Raw genomic sequence first — 22,022 nt, 5'->3', positions numbered from 1 at the left:
CACTTGCTTTGAATTTCTAGATTTTTGTTTCTTCAGATAATTTTTAAAAATTATTTCTTCAATCTTTGTAAAGGAGGTCCTTGGTAAATCCAATATAGCATTACAAATTCGAATCAATTTTTGTAGTAGACATCTTGTTATACTGGTATGGCCTAATCATGATCTCTACATCTTTCTCAAGTTGAGTTGTTCTTTATTTATTTTCTTTCTTTTTTCTTTTTTTCTTTCTTTCTGAGGCTGGGGTTAAGTGACTTGCCCAGGGTCCCACAGCTGGGAAGTGTTAAGTGTCTGAGACCAGATTTGAACTCAGGTCCTCCTGAATTCAGGGCAGGTGCTCTATCCACTGCGCCACCTAGCTGCCCCCGTTCTTTAATTTTTTTAAGGCTCACCTTAAAACTGAAACTACACGTTTCAAGTTTTTCTTTACTTCAGGAGGTTGATTCCCATATTTGCATTTTTCTAGTTATTTGGAATGCAATTGTACTTTCAATTTTTACCTCTCATCTTTCGTTACTAAAATGCAGAAATTGTGTTGTGTTTTGAGCATTTATTTTGTAGCCTGTAACTTTGATGAAGATTTTGATTGATTGTCTGAATTAATATCTTTGTTGATAGCCTAGGTCTTACCAAGTAAGTCATCATATAATCAATAAAAAGGAAAACTTTTATATGCTCTTTACTTGTCTTTATTCCTTGAATTCTTTTCATGAATTTTATTGCTATCAGTTGCATTTTCAGAAAGATTTTAAATAGGAAACGTTAGCATCTTTGCTTCAATCCCATATTTATCAGAAAAGCTTCTAGTGTATTCTCATTGAATATTATATTTCCTTTTGTTTTAAATGAATGTTTTTAATTATTATTATATTATTGCCCATTCAGCATTTGTTGGAGTACACGGGAGCCACCCGACAGGGGCTGCTGGAGATGAGATCCAAACTTGCAGAATGGATCTTTCTTGTGAGAGGATTATACAAGGATACTGAGAGGCAGTTGCTGTTCTCTGACTTCTCTAACTGACAGGCTGTTGCTTTGTCTGATCTCTCTCCTCTTCCATCTGCCTCCAATTCACCTCATTCCCAGTGGGCAACACCTGTGTCAACAAAGGCTGCCCTGCAACTCCTTCAGATGTTATGATGGACAGCTGTGGAGGCTCTTGGAGAAATAACCTGCCCCTTAACAATTCCCTGGTTTTTTGTTCTTATTCCCCCCCCCCCCCCCCCAGCATAATCCAGGCACTCAGGAATGCAAGCAGCACTATCATTTCTGTATGGTTGTAGTAGGTGTTGATCTTGTGAAATATCATGGAGGCAAACTTTCAAACAGAGAAGAAGACTATAGTCAGAACAGGCATTTAAGTCTCTCATCAGTCTCCTGGCTCGGTCCTTTGCTGTGTTGGCCCATTTAAAATGTTCTTCTAAGATAAGTAAAATAGTGCTACAGGGTCCCTGTGACTCCTGAATCCAATATAACTTATTTACTGCCAATTTAGTAATAACAACCAGGGAAACACCTTGACTCAGGTCAATGTTGAGGAAACAGTTTATATAGCCATGAAATTAATTAAATAATGCATTAGATGTAACTCCTCTTCCCACACTCAAAAAATTTTAGTTGGGGAGCATCATTTGGAGTGGTTCCCTGAAGAAAAGCCCAGTGATGTCAATGGATGTCTTAGGGAGTTATGATAAATCAATGGTTGAAAAAGATTTTGGAATAAAAAATGTTGGAACTCTGGATATGTGAGGGAGCATTCTGGAATAAGAGACATACTACTGGACTTGAAGCAAGTTTGATTTTGATTTGAACCTACTAAGGATATATGTTGTAAACATGGGAAAAATCACTTAATGTTCCTGAGTTCAGTTCCTTGACTGCAAAATGAACAATACTACCTATATTACAAGATGTCCTTGTAGTCAAATAAAATACTTTATAAACCTTTAAATCCCCACATAATTGAGAATTACCATTGTTACTTGAAGTCTGTTGCAGTCTATTTATCATGATTCCTAGTGCATAATAAAATATCTAGCAGAAAGACTTAATAAATGCTCCTTGGTTAATATAAGAAAGGAGGATGACTACAAAAGTGCATTCAGAAATTAGAGGAAAATAAAATGCCTTAGCACTTGTTGCAACTTTACTATCTTTCAGTAATTGAAAACTCAATTAAGGGCATAGTTTAAGTTCGTTGGAACAAGCATTAGTCACACAGTAATACCTGTGCCAGTTGATACTGGAAAAAATTATTTGATCAGTTCCCTTCTGTTAGCAGTTAACCCCTCCCCCTTTGCGTCCCCCGCCTCGTTCTCCTTGCCCTGACTCTTCCTTCCGGCAGGTCCTACCCCTCTCTTTTTTCCTCTCCCTCCCCATCCCCCCCTTTCTCTGCCTCTCCGGGTGTGTAATGGAGGAGAACAGAAAAAGGCTTTTGTAAGAGGGAGATAACTTGTCGATGGCGGCAGGGAGATAGAGGTCCTTGATTTCTCCACATTTTCCCTAAAAAAAAGGAACCCAAAGCCACTCCAACCCTCCCTCACGAAGACACACAGACTCCTGTTTAGCGTTCCACCATGTCCTACTGGTCTTTTCTATCCCTTCCCTCCTTCAAACTTGGTCCACTGTCAAACGCCCATCAACTTCCTGACAAATTATCTGCTATGGTTCATAGCCAACTCATGTCTCCAGCTCTGTTATGATACAAAAAAAAAAAAAAAAAAAAAAAAAAAAAAAAAAAGGAAGGATCCCCACTCCCACGCCCTAGATTTGTAGGCCACAGGGACCTGGGAGTCCCAGTTCAGCATCCCCTTACCACGCTCCAGGGAGCATCACACAGACCGAATGCCGGACATTCAAGTTCGGATCAGCACACAACGGGGCTGTAGAGTACCGAGGTGGGACTGCATCGGGCAGCATAGTCTCTTGAAGTTGGACTGGGGGGTGGGGGTTCGGTTGTCTCCCCCTCAAGCTGAAAGCAAATGAAATTCTCAATTATTTCTCTTCCACATGCTGAGTGGTTCCACTCCTAATCAGACGGTACCACTCACAGCGTCATTCCCCAGCGGGTAAGTTCCACAGGGATAGTACAAAGAACCGATCTGAAAGTCCATCTTCAGCTTCAAATGCACTACTGTCAACCCTGGCAGCGGCTGTGGTTCCCAGGAGACTTTCTAGGGGATGTGCCAGGGTACTTTGGGGAGGATGAATAGGGTGCTTTAGCAAAGATGAGAAGAAGGAAAGGTGATTGGAGGACTTAGTGGCTACCCCGAGCCAAGCTCCCTCAGTGGCTTTCCAGGGAGGAAGCCAGAGTGATCTGCGGCCGCTTCAGGCGCTCATCTTCACCCCGCCTTCTGAACTGGGTGCTATCTTACCAGCAGCCCTGGAAGCACCTATCTTCTTCTGGGAAAACAAGCACAATAGCCACAGAATTTCAAGACTAGAAGAAAAGCAAAAACCTATAGCCCAGCAACCCCCAGCCTCCTCTCCAAGTCAGGACTGGCGATCCAGCAAGGTTTCTTGGGTTAGATAAGAGCCGGAAGTCTTCAGCCCTGTATGGTTCGAGAGGGGCAACGCCAGCAGACACTATCCCAAATCTTGGTCTGGCCTTACACCTAACCAGGCTTGCTGTATGCCAGGGCTCCACGTTCCAAAAGAGGGGCTCAGTTCAAAGTCAACCTCAAAGGACAATGCTTAGCACCAAAGGCTAAGCGGGACAGAAGAGGGGGCTGATGCTCCTAGAGACCAGCAAGGGTGGGGGCGCAATTCGAGTTCTGAAGGCTTTGCTGTAGGACAAGGAATCAAAAGTCGTGTCTCCTTCCTTCCCCAGTGTAAGTTTTCCTACTACTGAGTTCCTCACCCTGGCTCCACCCCCTACCATTTGAAGTGGGGCACACTGCAAAAGCACTGCACATGCCAGTGGAACATTACTGCCAGAGCAGGCCAGGACTACTGAACCCTGTATTCATCCTGGCACTCTTGGACTCACTCATTTGTGTGACTGGTATAAATAGACTGAAGAGCCCCTTAAACAACTCCTGCGTTTTTGCACAATCCTTCCAGCGCTCCCCCACTCATATCCCTTAACAAAACCTTGAATCTTTCTGTCTCAGATGCCACCCTCAATCAGTCAATGAACACGTTTCAGGCCTCATTATTTCCCAGTTCTAGACAGATGGCTCCTTCTGCCAGCAATTTTTGAGGCTTTCAAAGAAATCATGGATGTGGAAAGTGCTTCCCCTCTCAGTCCCATGGTATTCCCAGATGCTGATAGCAGCCCTTACAGAACTCCCTAACATCAGGCTAGCTCAGAGAAGCTATAGAGATACTGGTTAGCAACAAATGGAAAAACAAGCAAAATGGGTGGGTGGGTGGGGGGAAACATTTGCTTTTCTAGTCCTGTAGCCTTCATTAGAATCCTCCTCACTCAGTTCAATCCAATTTAGCTAACTGTCTTTTGGCCACCTATAACTTTTGCAGGCACTGTGCAAGATATTAGAAGATAAAGACAGGCAAACTAGGCCTAGCTCAGAAGAAGCTCCATTTGTGAAAGAAAGGTAGCGTGAGGGAAAGGAAACGAACCTAGAAATTCCCAAGTAAGTTTTGCACACCTGTTGGGGCAATGAGGCACTGCTTTCCTTTTGAGATGTGCCAAGGAGCCTGTAGGCCACATCAGCTGGTAGGGCTGGCCAAGGAGGTAAAAAGGGGCTTAGCCTCTGAGGCAGGAGGTTGTGTCTTGCAGGAGTTAAAGGAACTAATGGGTTTCTTGAGATGTCAACGGGCGTGTCCTCTTGCTAATTAATTCTTCTCCTAGGATGCACCAGAAGCCTCTTCTAGGTCTCCACCTACACAGTTCTGAGTGGGCTGGGCAGAGGCAATGCCAGAAGAGAGGCAGCATAAATAGACAGCCTTAAGGAGAACTTGCTCTCTGGTGCTCCTGCACTCTTGCTTCCTTTGTGGGTTGGAGTCTGAAGGCAGGTGAGCTGGCCTTGGGGAGGGCATACAGATCAGGCTGTGTGCTGGGACACACATCCAATAAGGCTTACTTGGTAATTTGTAATTATAAAAAATGAAATTTAATCAATATGCTTTATATGTTGAACTGTTTATAAAAAAGATATTCTATTACTTAAAACAAATTAACCAGTTTTTCTGTTACTCCCTTTTTAGAGATTGCCTCAACTCGCTTGTCCACGTTTATGTGGCAGTTATGGAAAGGATGGATTGGGGAAGAAGGAGACAGTTAACTGAGAGACAGATGTGAAGATCACTACAATAGAAAAAAGGTCATAAGGATCTCATTGTATATGCAAAAGAAAAATGTTCAAACTCTTCTTGGATAATGGAGATGGGGCTACCTCCTATGAAAGGAGAGCATCTTCTTCAGAAATATGCCTTGAAAGGAAGTGAAGTCTCTCCATCTAAGCTGCTGGGGAAAAACAAGTAGTTGGAGAGAGGATAATGGCTACAGCTGTGGAAATATTGCAGAATGAGATCACCTGTACCATCTGTTGGCGCTACTTCTCTGAGCCAGTCACCATCAGATGTGAGCACAGCTTTTGCAGATTGTCTACTCAAGCTAGAGAGCTACACTTTTCTCTTATCCTGAATGTAGGCAAATGCCCTAGGTTAGAGGATTCCAATTAATCAACGGATGCCTTGTACAGCTGACAACTGGACAAACGGCTCTGGTCCCAGCTTGGGAGAGAAGAAGCAGCAAAAGTAAAGCCAGTACTAGAAGGGAATGATCAAAGAGGTCCTGTAATTGGAGAGAGCACTAACTTTTAATAATAATTAGAAGATTGATGCCACAAGGTAAAATGGAAGAGGTTGATCATATTTGTGGTGGAGGGATTGAGTGATATGGAAATAAGGAATTAGGGATGAATGGGGAAGTGATGTTGGACCATTACAATGTGATCAAAACAACTTGTATGTGAAGGGTATGACTAGAAGTATGTTAATTGTTGTATGGAAGGCAGAAATTATCTTCCTATGGGAGGCAGGAGACCAAGTGGAAGACACATGAAAGACAAGACACAAGGTTACATGGAAGTATCCAACTCACTTCTCTTCCTTCTAAAGACTAGAGATTGGCAATTGACTTTGACCCAGGAGGTGGAGTTCATAAGGGTAAAGAACTAATATTTCTTGGATTGCCAATAAAAAGACTTTTTTGCCTCTTTCTCTAATCCTGTATATAGAATGAAGTAGGGATGGAGAAATGAGGTTTTCCTTTGTTTTGTCTTAGATGATAGCTTATAACATCATCCTTTTTGTGTTTTTTTTCTTCTGGTAATTCCTTGTTTTGTATTAATGGGAGAAATGTCCATCATTTGGCAAATAGCTGAACATGTTGTAGTGTGTGATTGTGATGGAATGCTGCTATGTTATAAGAAATAAGCTCAATGATTTTAGCAAAATGTAGAAAGATTTCCACAAAAATAAGGAGGCATGAAATGAGGAGAACGAAAAGGACACTTTAGACAGTAACAAAAAAAGTTGTTTAAGAAGAACTCTTAGTGACTAAGCCATTTTAACTATTATAAATTCCAAAATTAACTACGAAGGACATATTAAGGAAAATGTATCTTCAACCAGATGAAGAACTGACAAATAGTATTATAAGAATGGTATGTGTATATACATGTGTATATATACACACACATTTCATGAACATGTGTACATGTGTGTGTCTAATGTTAGCCATTTCTAGAATGGGGCAAGGAGAGAAGGAAGAAAAAATTAAAAGTTTCAACATAATATATTTAAAAGGAATTTGATGTATATAAGCTTTTCAGTTTCACATAAAATTATGTTTTTTCTATTGTATTATGTTACAGAAATCCTTTCCTCTTCCCCCTGAAATTCAGCATAAAATAAAATTTAAAAATTTTAGCAGCAGTGTGCCAAGTTAGAAAATTACTAAACTAGCACCACATTCTAAGTGAGTGGGTTTGAAATTTACATTGAATATCCAAATCCCTGAAGATTCCTAAGGCAAAAGTTGGGATGTCTCCTTAGTTAAATTAATCATCAAAAGCCCCAAATACAGAATCAAAGGGGGCTAGTGTCCTATATAGTTTATCATCACTGTTGCATTAAGGCATTGTAATTGAAATATATCCCTTTTAATTTCTTGCGAAGTGACCCATATCTGAGATTCAGAAAAGGAAATAAGATTCCTTAATAAGAAACCTTTTTTTAAAAAAATCAAAATATTCACTCGGGATACTTCCTCTGAATTTGGCCCCTTCCAACACAAGATGAAAATTCAGCTGGTCTAGCATAAGATGTGAATTCAAGTCATTATTAGAATCCCCAGGACCACTTCTCTGCCATAAGCTTTGTTCTGATACTTCTGACACTCACATTCTGGTGACTACATTAGCAGTGAATACCATGGAGTTCATACTGCTGGGTAAATGACTGCCACAGCTGAGTTCTTGGTTTTGAACTTTTCAGCATATTACAAACACAGAATGACAGAGTGGGAAGGTCCTCCCTATAGATATTAATTAGTGCAAACTGTACCTAACTGGGAATGACCCCTGTTGCAGAATCAATACATCTTAACATTTCTTGACCTTTTGAAAGAATTATTAGAATTCAGTGAACCACATTGAGTTTATTCTGTAAACTCAGTTCTGGATGTGGCTCAGTTCCTTTTCTATTTAATAGGGGACCTAATTCCATTTCTTTCTACTAAGAAAGGTTGGTTCAGTTTTGGGGATTGGGAGAAAGCTTCATTGCATTGTTTGAACCTAGTCCCCAGTGGTTAGGAAGTTGGACCACCTCTACCAAATCAAGGCATTATCACGTTTTCCTCTCTCCCTCCCAACTTCTGAAGTCCCTCATCTATATCCTGTTTTATATCTTCTTACCTGTTTTCTTTTAATTCAGAAAGCAGTGGCTCCCTTGTAATGGAGCCAAGTGCCCAGCTGAGGAGGACTGTTTCTGATTTGTTCTGCAATTAACATGTTTTAAGGGGTAAATCTATACTGCAATCTTTGTTTCTTGAATTATTTCAGATTGTATCCATCACATTCTTTTAAAAAGAACCAAAATAATTGAAGTTAGGAGAATATGCTGAATGAGTCCACTACTGATTGGAGGTATTTAATTTCAACTATGTCCTCAGCTGGGGATGATAATCATTCTGCCATTTCTAGTTAATTATCTATCATTTATAAAGGAGCAATGTCAAATCTATATTTTCTACTCCTGCTTTACTAAGAACAAAATGCAGAACTAAAATAATTTACAAAGAAGTTCATTAAGTCATCCAGCAGAAGGGAGAGTCAAAACGTTGGTAATCCATTGCTGCTGAATACCTGTAATTTACCCATGATATAGGATTCAAACAAAGGAAGAAACAAACAGAAGTTGCTTGGCCAGCTTGGAAGCATTTCTAGATAAGAAATATGAATGGTTTGAGATGTATAATCAGGAAAAATCCTAATGTTTCCTGCATCAATCTTCATATCTGGTTGGCCATGTGGAAAGGCAATCCAGTTCTGATTTAAACATTAAGTAAATCTCATCTTAGAGCAAGCAACGAGTTTTCTAGGCTACGTAGTAGCAGGTTCAACCTGAGCTCTGAAGTTTTCTCAAACTTCCCCCAGAACCCCTTATTTGATTTACTCCCAAAGAACTTTATCTTATATGTTTTAAAAAGTTCGAGAACAGTGGCTGAAAGGTGCTGCTTTTCTGCTTTTCCTCACGTCACACCTTCTGAAATTACCCATCACTTTCTCAGTGTACAACATTATTTCACCATTTGCTCAAATTGGTAGTTGTAACTACAGAGAAGGGCAGGGTTCCCTACCATACAGTGTCAAGTAGAGCACATGAGCAGAAGATGGCCAATGTGGAATATGAAACATAACTGGGACCAATTTAAAGTCCTAGAAAAGAAGGGAAAATATTATACTAATTTTAGTATGACTATAATGAATGGGATGGGGCCAAGAGAAAATGATCCATCCTTCTGTTCTTTTTTGGACAGAAATTGGATGAATAACATGAAATAATGAATGTGGTGTTTATGGCATTCAAGTTTATACAGCTACTATTTTCCTCTTTCTCTTTTTTTTCTGCTAAGAATGGCTTGCCAAATAAAGGAAAATATGAAATATTCTGAGCTGAAGAAAAAAGATAAAGGCTACTCATAAATATGAATCTTTCAAAAAGAATCCTAGTGCAAAAGTTTTTGAAAGACTCAAGGAAAAGTTTTATTGTTTTTATTTTACTTACTCTTCATATTCTTTTTTTTTTTAACTGTATATGATTGTTTTAATCATCATTGTTAGTTCTATTGGAGACCATCCATTTTGGAGCTAAGAAATTTTCCCAAGCAGAGCCTAAGATATCATTTCTATCTTTGTGACTTTAAATTCAAAAGATCAAGAAAGCAGTTTAACTCTTTCCCCTGTGTCAGTGGGCTAAGTGCATTGACTGTGAGCAGTCCCTAAGTGTGAACAAGCCTTGGAGTCAAGGTAAGGCCAGGAGAATTCACATCTTGAAGAAGGGAGGGCATTCAGTATGTTTAAGGGTATATGAAAGGCCTAAGAGGAGACAGACTCAAAATTCCCTTGTGCTGAAAGCACGGGGGAAAGGCAGAGCAGTAGAGCTCAATGAGAGATCCAAGAAGAAAAACGAATGCAAGTTTTCCCATGAAAATTTCATCTTCATATTTATGGGTAGCCTTTATTTTTTATTTTCTTTTTCATATCTTTGCAAATGTGTAGAGTATTATGGGTATGAATAATTATAAATAATAGCAGATGTATTGGGTGTGTTCTTTGGTTTTGGAGAACTGTTGTTTTGGGGATGTTAAATTGTTCTGAGGGAATAATTGATGAGGAGAGGATGAGCTTTTCGTATGAGATTTGGAAGAGAAAAAGGACAATGAAATTTAAGAGAAAGTGAGACAATGAAAAAAGAAGAAAGTTCTTCAAAAGATATAACTGAATAGCTGAAAAGATAAACACAACTGGGCTGGGAAAGACAACAACTGATCAAAATATACTAATATAATTATTGTTAAACATCAAATCACAATAAATTGATTGAATATAATTAATTTGAATAGGCTATCAAAATTATCATATTGATATAAAGCCAACCTTGTAAACAGGAGAGCTGACTTGAATCCTATTTCAACTTTTAACTAGCTGTCTGATATTGGATAAGCCTGTTAAATTTGCATCTTGACATTTTCTATGAAACATTCAGATAATAGCATATGGTACTTCAGAGTTTTTTGGTGAACCAAAGAGGATAATGTATGAAAAGCATCTTAACTCTTTCTCAAAGCTAGATATTATTACAAGGTATCCCATCTTTGCTCACTTTTCCAACTGGTGTCGTTTGTTTGTTGAAGACTGTGAGCAAGTTTAGGGGGCAAAATAATTATTACTAAACTTACTGTGGTGTTTCATGAACTGTGTTTGAAACTTCAGAATTGGAGGTGTAAACAGACTTACTGTACCTAATTTTCTCTCTTCAGGGTCATGGCTGATGAATTTGAAAAGTCAGAGATGCATCTCTATGTTATTTATTTGGGTGAAGAAACTAAGCCAATTGCCCCTACATTCAGACATATTATTTGCCTATCTTGCCTCGGCAAGGAAACCATTCCATCTTGCTGTATGGAATGCCAGGGAAACAATCACTGCTTTATAGTCATAGAGGAGATGGGTAGAGATATCACAATGGTTACCCAACATTTAATGAGAAATTACATCAAAGGATAAGGATTTCTCCAGAATTTAACTGGTTTGAGTCTAGGAAAACAAAGGAATATGAAGTCATGTTTCCTTCATTGTGAGTTGGAGAGGTGTGTGAGGGTCTGGAAGTTTCACACTGTTGAAAACTTTATTATGTCAGTGTAATGGGATTGTAGCCATTAGGGTGTAACATGAACAAAAGTACAGAAGGAGATATTCTGGTTGAATGCCTGAACATTGGAGAGGATTCTATAAAGATACACTGGTTCTAATTTATAAAGGAGCTTAAATTTCTGGGAAAGAAGTATCCATTATATTTAACAGGAAATAAGGAACCACAAAAAGGTGGCAAGGAAAAGAGTTTCTGTAGAAGGCATAAAAACAAATTACTTCTTAAGGTGAATTATAAAGAAATCTAGGTCAAGTTTAAAAGCACAGAAATGAGAGAAATTTTTTAAAAAATTACTGCATTTGGGAATATTAAAAATCTATTTAAGAAGTCAGAACCCAAATTTGGAATAGTAAAGGAGGAACATTTCTCCTATAAAGTGCTATGGTAGATGATTTTTCCCCCCCCCCTGAGGCTGAGGTTAAGTGACTTGCCCAGGGTCACACAGCTAGGAAGTTTTAAGGGTCTTGAGATCAAATTTGAACTCGGGTCCTACTGAATTCAAGGCTGGTGCTCTATCTACTGTGCCACCTAGCAGCCCCGATGGTAAATGATTTAATGATTGGGATGAAAGAGTTCTTTTGGGAGAAGAAAGGAAAAGTAAAGAGTGACAGATTGGAGAAAGTTTCTTAAATGTCTTAAAATTTCTAAAAACAAAAAAACAAAAAAACCCCTGGAAAATAACTTAGATGTCATCCATATGTAGAGAAGCTCTGATTTTAAAGGATAAAATTGAAGTCAAGAAGCTAAGTAATTTCTTCCAGCTCACACAGCAGGTTGGAGGATTCCCTATACTCTTGACTCCTATTTAGCCAAAATGTCTTTGCATTAAACCACACTGAGCAGGCAAGAAAGGAGAGATTTGATTATTGCTTTTGCTATATCACCTAATATCTTTCTCTTCTAGACCGTACAAATAAAAGAATATTTCAAAAGCAACTTAAGCAAAGTGGTTATATCTGACAAAGGAAGAGAAAGTAAAAGAGCAAAATATTGTGGAGAAGAAAAACAAGAAGTTCTATGAGCTTTATCAAACACTGAAGGAAATAGAGGCTATACAAGAACTACAAATCATGGAGGATAAGAAAGAATGGGAGACCACGATATCTAATGACATCAGATTTCTAATTGACATAATCACTGAGCTGGAAGAAAAGATGCAGAAGTCAGATGTAGAAACGCTACAGATGACACTCTGGTAAAGTCATCAGTGTTATTTATGGGGATAAAAGGCCTTCACATCTTCTTTCACTGCTCTTCCAAGATTACAAATCATTTCTTATGAGATCTTGCCTTGTTTCCTGCTTGTATATGTCTTGTGCTTTTTGTGGGTGGCTGGGAGAAAAAAGAGGGGTCACTTCTGATTGGTATCTGACTACACACAGTTTGACTTGAGATTAGCCTGAAGGCTTAAGGTGCTGCTGTTGGAGCCAAGTGATTCAAAGGTCTGAGGACTAGGAATCTTATTTTTATACCTTGGATCTATCATATGTATATACATGTAAGCAGCGGTTAGGACAGGCTCTGGAAAATTCATGGTTTCCACAGTATTGTAATGATAGCTCAAGATAATTCCTATTCATTCCTAACAGTGCTTTTATTACTATCAATATTTTTCACTGTTTTTCTTCATGTCATAGAAAATGCTTGGATAGCCCTTTTTTACAAATTGAAATACAGATTGTCCCCTTAAGTTCTCTTTCTAGACCACATTTCCGCTAATACATTACAAGAACTGCCAAATGCCTCCTGGCATAGGAAGAAAATTTGTATCCAGAATCCAGCTTTTACAAGATGAGGTTAAGTGAAATAAATAAAAAAAATAAGAGGAGAAAAAAAAAAAGCAGAGAGTCTCTTCAAAGATTATCAGCTTCTTTAGAAGTGGAAAGGTTTTAGGAGAAACTTCATGGACTATACTGATCTTACTCTTTATTTTTTTCTAGGATGTGGCATTAACACTGGAAAGGTAAGTTTCTTTCTGTATATTAAATAATTACAGAACTTAATTTGGGGATTGGGGAACAATTAATAAGCCTGTGTGTTTTCTCAAAAAAGGCAGAAGAAATAAAGCATGTAGTATAATGAAAAGCATATTCTATGCAACATTTTTTTTTTTTTTTTTGAGATTGGTTTGGCCAAATTTGGTACCTTTCCTACTGAATCTGCATGCTTTTTATGTAAATGCTGTGGTGGAGTTTTTAAAGGTCTTTCAAAGTATCATCATTTTAGGCAAGAATCTTTGGGCTTTCCTCACAAAGTTCCTAGGAAGCAAATAACCTGTTAGAAGTGTAATCTTCAATATCTCCATTTTCAAATTTGATGACTTTATATTTTGAACATGGAAATTACTCCTAGTAGGAGTCATGTGACAAAAGATAGAAAAAGCTGACCCAGAGTAGTGTTGGGAGAAAAAGCAAGGAAAAAAGCAAATCAAGAGAAAAATGAATTCCATGAGATCCACAGAGACCTCTGTCAGTTTGTGCTTCCTGACAATATTTGATAAGATTGGTCTCTATTGGGACAGTCATGCAACTTCATTGGGATGAAGCCTTGCCTGGAGATGGGCAAGCAGGGTTTGTAGAAGCACAGAGGACATCTGAAGTCAACTGGAGGTATTAGGATACCTTAACATCCTAAGGTGACATATTATATATTCTTATAGACTCTTTTACTCATGGTTGAAGGGTAGAAAACAACAGGAAATAGGACTTGGAGGAAAAAATTCTTAGTGATCTGGACAGAGGAGAATTTTGTTAAAAAGTCACTATGACTACGAGCTTCTTCTTCTTCTTCTTCTTTTTCTCTCAGTGGTTTTATAAAAAAGATCGAAGCTTTACTTAAAATTATGTATTGAAAAAGGAGGCCATAGCAGGTTAGGATTAGGAAGCATATGGTTACATTATTTTTCCAATACCTTCACCAATTTATTTCTACTCCTCCTAAATATTGGAATGTGGATATGATTATACACATGTTCAATGGCCAACTTTATTATTTGTTAATAAAAATATTTTGTTTTTAATTTTTTTTTAAATTTAAACTATTTTTATTGACAGAATTTAAACATGAGTAATTTTTTACAACATTATCCCTTGCGCTCACTTCTGTTCTGACTTTTCCCTTCCCTCCTTCCACCCCCTCCCCTAGATGGCAGGAAGTTTTATAGATGTTAAATATGTTATAGTATATCCCAGATATAACATATGTGTGCAGAACCATACAATTCTTTTGTTGTATAAGATTTGGATTCAGAAGGTAAAAATAACCTAGGAAGAAGGACAAAAATGCAAGTAGTCCACATTCATTTCCCAGTGTTCCTTCTCTGGGTGTAGCTGATTCTTTCTATTATTGATCAATTGAAACTGAATTAGTTCTTTTCTTTGTTGAAGATATCCACTTCCATCAGAATACATTCTCATACAGTATTTTTGTTGAAATATATCACGATCTCCTGGTTCTGCTCATTTTACTCAGCATCAGTTCATGTAATTCTCTCCAAGCCTCTCTGTATTCATCCTGCTGGTCATTTCTTACAGAACAATAATATTCCATAACATTCATATACCAGAATTTACCCAACCATTCTCCTATTGATGGGCATCCATTGATTTTCCAGTTTCTAGCCACTACAAAAAGGGCTGCCACAAACATTTTGGCACATACAGGTCCCTTTCCCTTCTTTAGTATTTCCTTGGGATATAAGCCCAGTAGTAGCACTGCTGGATCAAAGGGTATGCAGAGTTTGATAACTTTTTGGGCATAATTCCAGATTGCTCTCCAGAATGGCCGGATTTTTTCACAGCTCCACCAACAATGCATCAGTGTCCCAGTTTTCCCACATCCCCTCCAACATTCATCATTATTTGTTCCTGTACTTTTAGCCAATCTGACGGGTGTGTAGTGGTATCTCAGAGCTGTCTTAATTTGTATTTCTCTGATCAATAGTGATTTGGAACACTCTTTCATGAGTGGAAATAGTTTCAATTTCATCATCTGAAAATTGTCTGTTCATATCCTTTGACCATTTATCAATTGGAGAATGGCTTGGTTTCTTATAAATTAGTCAATTCTCTGTATATTTTCGAGATGAGGCCTTTATCAGAACTTTTAACTGTAAAAATGTTTTCCCAATTTGTTGCTTCCCTTATTTTGTTTGCATTAGTTTTGTTTGTATAAAAGCTTTTTAATTTGATGTAATCAGAATTTCCTTTTTTGTGATCAATAATGATCTCTAGTTCTCCTTTGGTCACACATTCCTTCCTCCTCTACAAGTCTGAGAGGTAAACTATCCTATGTTCCTCTAATTTATTTATGATCTCGTTCTTTATGCTTAAATCATGGACCCATTTTGATCTTATCTTGGTATGTGGTATTAAGTGTGAGTCCATGACTAATTTCTGCCATTCCGATTTCCAGTTTTCCCAGCAGTTTTTGTCAAATAATGAATTCTTATCCCAAAAATTGGGAATTTTGGGTTTGTCAAACACTAGATTGCTATAGTTATTCACTGTCTTGTCCTTTTAACCTAACCTATTCCACTAATCAATTAATCTATTTTTTAACCAATACCAAATGGTTTTGGCAACTGCTGCTTTATAATATAGTTTTAGATCAGGTAGAACCAGGCCACCTTCATTTGATTTTTTTTTTTTTTAAATTAATTCCCTTGAAATTCTCCACCTTTTGTTCTTCCATATGAATTTTGTTATTTTTTCTAGGTCATTAAAATAGTTTCTTGGGAGTCTGATTGGTATAGCACTAAATAAATAGATGAGTTTAGGGAGTATTGTCATCTTTATTATATTCGCTTGACCTATCCAAGAGCACTTAATATTTTTCCAATTATTTAAATATGATTTTATTTTTGTGGCAAGTGTTTTGTAATTTTGCTCATAATTTCTGACTTTCCTTTGGCAGATATATTCCCAAATATTTTATACTATTGACTGTCATTTTGAATGGAATTTCTGTTTGTATCTCTTGCTGTTGGATTGTGTTGGTAATGTATAAAAATGCTGAGGATTTATGTGGATTTATTTTGTATCCTGCAACTTTGCTAAAGTTATGAATTATTTCTAATAGCTTTTTAGCAGAATCTTTGGGATTCTCTAGGTATACCATCATATCATCTGTAAAGAGTTGATAGTTTGATTTCCTTATTACCTACTCTAATTCCTTTAATCTCTTTCTTCGCTCTCATTGCCAAGGCTAGTGCTTCTAGTACAATATTGAATAGTAATGGTGTTGGGCAACCTTGTTTCACTCCTGATCTTACTGGGAAAGGTTCGAATTTATCGCCATTACATATGATGTTTACTGATGATTTTAAATATATGCTCCTTATTATTTTAAGGAATAGTCCATTTATTTCTATACTCTCAAGTGTTTTTAGTAGGAATGGATGTTGGATTTTATCAAATGCTTTTCCTGCATCTATTGAGATGATCATATGGTTTTTATTAATTTGGTTATTGATGTAGTCAATTACGCTAATAGTTTTCATAATATTAAACCAGCTCTGCATTCCTGGTAGAAATCCTACTTGGTTCCTGGGGATGATTTTCTGTAGTCTTTTTGCTAATATTTTATTTAAGATTTTAGCATCAATATTCAGTAGGGAGATTGGTCTATAATTTTCTTTCTCTGTTTTCAACCTACCTGGTTTAGATATCAGTACCATGTCTGTGTCATAAAAGGAATTTGGTAGGACTCTTTCAATCCTTATTTTTTCAAATAGTTTATATAGCATTGGAGTTAATTGTTCTTTAAATGTTTGGTAGAATTCACATGTAAATCCATGTGGTCCTGGGGATTTTTTCTTAGGGAATTGGTTAATAGCTTTTTCTATTTCTTTTTCTGAAATGGGAGTATTTAGGCTATTTACTTCTTCCTCTGTTAATCTGGGCAAGCTATATTTTTGAATGTATTCTTCCATTTCACTTAATTTATCGAATTTATTGGCATAAAGTTGGGCAAAATAACTCCTAATTATTGTTCTAATTTCCTCTTCATTAGTGGCGAGTTCTCCCTTTTCATTTTTAAGACTAACAATTTGATTTTCCTCTTTCCTTTTTTTTAAAAATCAGATTTACTAAGGGTTTGTTTATTTTGTTTTTTTCATAGAATCAACTCTTAGTTTTATTTATTAATTCAATAGTTTTTTATTTTTAATTTTATTAATCTCTCCTCTTATTTTTAGAATTTCAAGTTTTGTGTTTGTCTGGGGGTTTTTAATTTGTTCTTTTTCTAGCAATTTTAGTTGTAAGCCCAATTCGTTGACCCTCTCTTTCTCTATTTTATGCAAGAAGGCCTCTAGAGATATAAAATTTTCCCTTATTACTGCTTTGGCTGTATCCCACACATTTTGGTATATTTTCTTGGGTGAAGTTATTAATTATGTCTTTAGTATGAGATTATTTAGTTTCCAATTATTTTTTGGTCTATTTTCCCCTGGCTTTTTATTGAATGTAATTTTCATTGCCTTGTGGTCTGAAAAGAATTCATTTACTATTTCTGCCTTACTGCATTTGATTTTGAGGTTTTTATGTCCTAATATATGGACAATTTTTTTTAAGGTTCCATGAACTGCTGAGAAGAAAGTGTACTGCTTTCTATCTCCATTTAGTTTTGTCCAAAGATCTATCATGTCTAATGTTTCTAGTATTCGATTGACCTCTTTGACTTTTCTTAATTATTTTGTGGTTTGATTTATCTAATTCTGTGAGTGCAAGGTTGAGATCTCCCGCTATTATAGTTTTCTGTTTATTTCTTCTTGCAGCTCACTTAATTTCTCTTTTAAGAATTTAGATGCTGCACCACTTGGTGTGAGTATAGATTTAATATAAGTACTGCTTCATTATCTATGCTTTCCTTTAGCAAGATATAATGCCCTTCCTTATCTCTTTTAATTAGTTCAACTTTTGCTTTTGCTTGATCTGAGATGAGGATGGCTACCCCTGCTTTTTTGACTTCACCTGAAGCATAGTACATTCTGCTCTAACCTTTTACCTTTATTCTGTATGTATCACCCTGTTTCAGGTGTATTTCCTGTAAACATATTGTAGGATTCTGGTTTTTAATTCAGTCTGCTAACTGCTTCCTCTTTATGGGGGAGTTTACCCCACTCACATTTATGGTTAAAATGACTAATTCTATATTGCTTGCCATCCAGTTAACCCCTGCTTATGCTTTTGTCCTTCTCTTCCACCTTACCCTCCTCCCCAGTATTAAACTTGTAAGCACCACTTGCTTTTCAGAGCCCTCCCTTTTTAGTATCCCTCCCCCATCTTAAAGTTCCTTCCCCTATTTTACCCCTTTTTCTCACAATTTCTGTATTCCCTTCCCCTAAGATTACTCCCTCCCTTTTTACTTTTTTCCTCCCACTTTTCAATGAAGTGGAAGGAGTTTCACTCTAAATCGAATATGTCTATTGATACACACTATGTTCATCCCCCTCCTTTCTTTCTCTCAGATATAATAGGTTACCTTTGCCTCTTCATGAGATGTAGTACCACCACTTTACCTTTTTTTTATGATAAAATTTCCTTTCCACCTCTAGTTTCTAGAACAAATTATAGATGTGTTCTTTATATATCTTTATGGCAGAAATATAGTTCTCAAGATTTCTTTTTACGTTTTTCAAAATCTCTTGAGTTCTATTTTTGTAGATCAAACTTTTTTGTGTAGATCTGTTTTTTTTTTTTTGTTTTTTTTTGTTTTGTTTTGTTTTGTTTTTCATCAAGAATGCATGGAATTCATTTATTTCCTTAAATTTCCATCTTCTTCCCTGGAAAAAGATGTTCATTTTTGCTGGGTAAGTTATTCTTGGCTGTATACCAAGTTCTTTAATCTTTTGGAATATCATATTCCAAACCCTTTGCTCCTTTAATGTGAACGCTTCTAGATCCTGGGTTATCATTATTGTGGCTCCTCCATATCTGAATTGATTTTTTCTAGCAGCTTCCAATATTTTTTCCTTTGTCTGATGATTCTTGAACTTGGCCACTATATTTCTTGGCGTTTTGATTTTAGGGTCCCTTTCAGTAGGTGATCAATGAATTTTTTCAATGTCTATTTTATCTTCTGTTTCTAAAACGTCTGAACAGTTCTCTTTGATAATTTCCTGGAAAAGTGTCCAGGCTCTTTTTTTCCTCATATTTTTCAGGGAATCCAATTATTCTCAAATTGTCTCTCCTGGATCTATTTTCCAGGTCTGTTGTCTTCCCAATAAGGTACTTGATATTCTTTTCCATTGTTTCATTTTTCTGGTTTTGCTTCACTACTTCTTGATTTCTCCTTGAGTCATTCAATTCTACTTGTTCTATTCTAATTTGCAGTGATGTATTTTCTTCACTTACTTTTTTTTAATATCTTTTTGTAATTGTCCAATTGAGTTTTTAAGTGAGTTTTTTTCTTCTATGGAATTTTTTTCCATTTCATTAATTTTCTTTTTTAGAGAGTTATTTTCTTTTTTCCAACTCGCTAATCCTGTTTTCCTTAAAGTTGTTTACCTTTTCCAATTCACTAATTTTTTTTTTTTCAATGATTTGATTTCTTTATCCTCTTGGTTGTTAAATGCTCGGGATGATTTCTCCAGACTCTGTTGCCAAGCTTCCCTTTCCTTTTCCCATTTCTCTTCTAGATCTCTTGTGAGAGCCTTTTTGATTTCCTCTATGAGAGTTGTGTATTGAGGAGCAGATCATATCCCCCTTAGGGGATTCCTCTGGAGACAGTCTATTTTTAGTTTCCTCAGGGTTTGAAGTCTGCTCTCTATCCATATAGAAGCTGTCAGTGGTTAGAGCCCTTTTAAACTTTTTGTTCATTTTGTCAGAGCAGAATCAAAGAAAACAAATTAATAAGGAAAACAATTGATCTGCTTTTTTTTGGGGGGAATGGGGCTGGATGGTGTTACTAGGCATCCTCTACAGACTGTGGGAGACAGCAGCAAGGCACTAACAGGAGAGTGATGGCTGCACTGAGTCTGTGCTCTGAGTCTCTAAGAATGCACTGAGTCATTCCAGGTGGGGGTGGGGGTTGCCTTCTCAAGAGACGCTAGCTTTCTGGGGTTTTCTTTATCTCTGGTGTTTACACCTTCTCTGCTGATCCTGGCTTGCTGCCAAGATGGAATATCCACACTGGGATAAAGGTCATTCCACAGAAATAGCAGAGAATGCACCGCTCCCCCCTCCAGTCTGAGCAGTGTGAGCTGCCTGCCTAGCTCTATCTGCTTGCCCTTAGCCTGTGCCCAGTCTGTTCATCTCCTCCCCCGAGCAAAAACAGACATTTTCTGGTGAATTTCAAGGATATCTTCTGTTGGTAATTATTTGTTTTTTTTTCCTGTCAAGCATTAATTCTGAGGCTTGTCATGCAATAAATTCTGAGAGAAAATATGGAGCTCAAGCAGCTGTGTGCCTCCTCTCCACCATCTTCCATTTTCTCGTACTTAAAACTGTGAAGTTGGGGTTACCTCCTGGAGGCCTCAGAATCACCCAGAGTCAGGATAAGCAAAAGACCTTGGTCTTCAGAAGGAGAAGTGAAGGGGATCGACAAAACTGCCACAAGCTCTCCACCTACCAAACTCCCTTTTCCACATCATCCTTCAAAGTGACTATGGCTTGTCTCACACCATCCCCTAATCCCTGCTATGATTATCTGTATACACCAAAAGATCAAGCTAGTACAGAATAGTGAGAAGGGCCATTTTTCCAAGCATATGCTAGTAGAGTATTGTCCCATAGGTAATTACCCTTAGGTGCTAGGTGATCTGATTCCAGTGCACCTATTCAGAATTTCAGCCCTTTACATAAAACCACAAAGATTTAAATACTATCTTCACTTCTACCTTTGAAGTTTTCTTATCCAATAAATAGCTGCTCTTGAAATGGCTATGGTGTCCTATTAGACATAAAGGAAATTCCTGAAAAAGAGAGCTCTTGTTCTCAGCTCATACATTGTTGTTTCCCAAAAATTTCTCCTCCAAAAATTTTGATGGCTACCCATGGAATGAATGTTATAGGATTCAGGTAAGGTCTTCTCACTAAGGATATTGAAATCCTATTTTTTGGACTGATACAGATTATCCCAGCAAATGAGAACCCTTCAGGACCTCATGCTAGATCTCCAGGAAGAAGAGGGCCAACCCAATGTGGATCTGCTCCGGGATGTCAAGCAGTTGCTGGAAAGGGGCGAGTCAGTGTTGTCCCAAAGGGCCAAGGCACTCACCCCAGAGCTCAGAGTGTCCCGTCCCTGGCATGATAGAGATGCTCAACCGCTTCAGAGTGCACATCAGGTTAGATCCTGCATCAGCCAGTCCTTGCCTGATTGTGGCTGAGGATCTGAGGAGTGTAAGAGCTGGAGAAGGCTGGCAGGTGGACACCCACCCTGGTGATGACGGGCATCTTCACATGGTCCTTGCTGAGCAGGCCTTCAGCTCAGGGAGACAATACTGGGAGGTGGATGTGACACAGCTGCCTCAGTGGATGCTGGGGATCCACACCCCCTGCTTGAAGAGACAAAGTGGTGGCAGCAAGACCCATTGTCCCTCTGTGTTCTTTCTGAGATGTGTCAGGAAGGAAGAGGATTACTTTTTGCAATCCTACCCTGGATCGCTGGACCACAGACTGAAAAGCCCTATTCCCAGGGTAGGACTCTACCTAGAATACCGTACTAGCATTCTGGCCTTTTACAATGTTCTGCAGAGTTCTCTTATTTATCAGTTACCTGATATTTCCTTTGTAGCCCCTGTTAGAACAATGTTTTCTCCTGGCGCCCCACTTCCAGGAACAAAGCCTGCTCCCATGACTCTCTGTGCACTGGATTCTCATCTTTGTTCTTGCTGCAATTCGTCTCTCTGAGCATTCCAACAAGGAGGAATTCTCAGCCCACCCCTAGGCTCCCCGGCTGGTGTTTTTCCATTTCCAAACTTCCCCTGCAAGACAAGGAGCATCACCAACTTCTAGATGGCTTGCCTTTCACCCTGCAAGCTGAAGAGGAATCTTCCCAAGTATGTTGTGCCTTCTGATTGGCAGTGGATTCTGCTTATGAAATTTCAAAACATAGCAATTCTTTTTCAGCAGTTAAAAAAAAATAACAACACACATGAGGACTGTGGCTTTTATAGTCTTCCT

At 37.8% G+C, this 22,022-nt stretch overlaps 1 long non-coding RNA gene across 1 annotated transcript; it reads left to right on the top strand.

Moving 5' to 3' along the window:
- The first annotated feature begins 5,199 nt into the window (after nt 1–5,199).
- LOC141559810 (uncharacterized) lies at nt 5,200–21,199 on the top strand. Its single transcript, XR_012487566.1, has 4 exons — nt 5,200–5,811; nt 11,804–12,094; nt 12,840–12,862; nt 20,241–21,199. It is a non-coding gene; the product is annotated as an uncharacterized LOC141559810 (long non-coding RNA).
- Nucleotides 21,200–22,022: the final 823 nt, after the last annotated feature.

The sequence above is a fragment of the Sminthopsis crassicaudata genome, chromosome 3, assembly GCF_048593235.1.
Source record: "Sminthopsis crassicaudata isolate SCR6 chromosome 3, ASM4859323v1, whole genome shotgun sequence".
Lineage (NCBI taxonomy): Eukaryota > Metazoa > Chordata > Mammalia > Dasyuromorphia > Dasyuridae > Sminthopsis > Sminthopsis crassicaudata.
The sequence above is the reverse complement of the archived record's forward strand: the minus strand, read 5'-3'. Positions and strand labels throughout refer to the sequence as shown.